Raw genomic sequence first — 2,387 nt, 5'->3', positions numbered from 1 at the left:
TTTCGTATAGGAAACAATACAGCCCGTGGTTTCTAAAAGTGTTCTACAGCTCAGTGTTCATATTTTGGGTTCTCAGATAATAATTAAAAAGTTAAGTAATTAAAAATAATCCACTAATTATTTTGGGGAAATAAAAACTAGCCTGGAGTATCTATAGGCTAGTGCGAGTAGTATACGTTTGGTTCAATTTGCCTTTGAAGTGCCTTTCATTTTCAAAATCTTGGCTCAAGTTATGTGGGACAACCTGTATACTGTTATAAGATCAGTGAGTGCACTTGTCGAGAGTGCTGTGAGTGGTCGTCGTACACTTCGTTCACGATCGAGTCATATCAGTGTAGGTGCCGCTCTGTGGCTCAAGCGCATTGCAAAGTGCACTTGGTATTGTCCTAAAGATTAGAAGTATTAAATGTCATGAGCATATAGCCTTTTAGAGGCTTGGTGCTAAAAACAAAGCTCTCATGCACTTGCGCGTTGTCGTTAGGTTTGTAACTTCGGGACTGTCTTTTATACGTTACGCGACGAGCTTTAGTTGTGTACGGTCCTGGTCCCACTACAGAAAAATATTTCTGTGAAGTCACGTCTGACACTTCGGTACTTAAATTGTCCGCTAAAACGAACGGAAAATGGAATGACACAGAAATTGCAAAACTGAGTTTCTTTGCGCAATCATAACTTGTGGCGAAATGTATACAAAGACACCCATGTACTTCGATTAAGGTACGCATTAAAGAGCCCTGACGGTCAAAATTAGCCCAAACGGCGTACTTTACAATTATGTCGTAGTAATTTCACGCGAAGCCACATCTTTTTTTCTTTGCATTATCTTAGCGTTTAAGTTGCGTTGTTTAGCAGATTGACGGAAGGCAGCGGACATTATTCGCATGAAAAAACGTACTTTGGTCCCGCGAAATAACCAGGCTTTTGTTCCATCACTGTCGTGCAAGTAATGAATCCAAGTTTGTTCCGTGCTGTGCAGTTACCTTTGTCTGCTCTTACTGGAATAAAAACAAGCGTGTGCGTGTTAAACGTCTCAGTAGCGCTAAAGCGCTGTCAGTCACGTAGCTTTCGTAAGTAACCCTATCAACTGTCCTACATCACATGGAGAACTGAATAAAAAATTTGGATGAATATTTGAGCACGCACTGCACATAGTGCTATTTGAACTCATCGTGCATGAATACGGGCTTTCTTTTTGTTGGGGGTTATCCAGATGAACAAGAAGTAAATAGTTTAGTCACACTACAGCAGTGCGGAGTAAGTGGAACACAAGCTAAACATGTACAAATCAAACAACAAGAAAATGTCGTCCATTGCGGAAACGCCGACTGTGCCGAAGGCGAGCAACCCATTCGTTGGCAGAATGCGCTTCTCTCAGAAGTAATAGGAATGTTCGGCGCGCTTCGTGCGTTAATTCGGAAATGAAGAGCGCGCAATTACCAGAAAGCTGCAGTCAAGACATTTTGTTTGCCGGTAATCGTGTCAAATCACTCACAACGAAGCGCTGTTGTGTGCGTTTGTATACGCTCCGACAACTGCCTATCCACACCAGCGCGGGACGGTGCTGCCACCTGTAGCCCGATCTCGCGGCGAATCGCGTTAACTCTAAAGGCGAAGCTTAAGGGTCCCTCAATTTTTCTTATTAAATTACGGTGAAGGAATTCGAGCGCCATTTAAACATAACTGCGGGAGCGGAATACACCGTGCCAGTTCAGCACTGTCGGAAGTGTACGACCTCGGTCAAGGGGATGCACACTGTCATTGGAGCCGACTGGGAATAGCTCTTTAAGTGACACTCCCTCTGTTTTCGCCGTAAATATAGCACAAGGTGCTCTCGCAACACCTCTTAAGATAATCACCTGATTTGCAAATGCCTCACGGCTATAAGATGTGATGGGACTGCATTTGACAAAATGCATCGTATCTTATTTCAAACATTACGATAGCGCGAGTATGTAGCGCAGTCGTCCTCAGTGGCGGGGGGCAGAAATTTTCCGGGGTGTTGAAGCGGGACACCCCTTTATCCGACATGCGGTGCGGGCAGGTAAGTGTTGTAGAGTGTCATTTTGTGCTCTATGGCCATGGTAGAAAACATATTCTAGGGAGGGAGGGGGCACAGGCCTTGTGTGCCACACCTTGCTAGGCCACTGGTCGTCCTGTGATGGTACAGTATGTTCAGAGGATATGGCGACACTCGCAACATTTCTCTCATGTACACTCTAAGACAAAATCGAGTATTTGGGGAGTATTTCTGCCACACAAGAATAATCGTCATCTGGCTTGCTTGCGTTTCCTTTCTTGAAAACCCAGCTCTCGTCACTTTCCTGCCAAGAATGCTATGTCACGCTGATAACGCGCGTGCCGTTCGTGACCGGGAAGTGCCGCGACCA

The sequence above is a fragment of the Rhipicephalus sanguineus genome, chromosome 8 (genome assembly GCF_013339695.2).
Source record: "Rhipicephalus sanguineus isolate Rsan-2018 chromosome 8, BIME_Rsan_1.4, whole genome shotgun sequence".
Classification (NCBI taxonomy): Eukaryota; Metazoa; Arthropoda; class Arachnida; order Ixodida; family Ixodidae; genus Rhipicephalus; species Rhipicephalus sanguineus.
Note: the sequence above shows the minus strand (reverse complement) of the source record.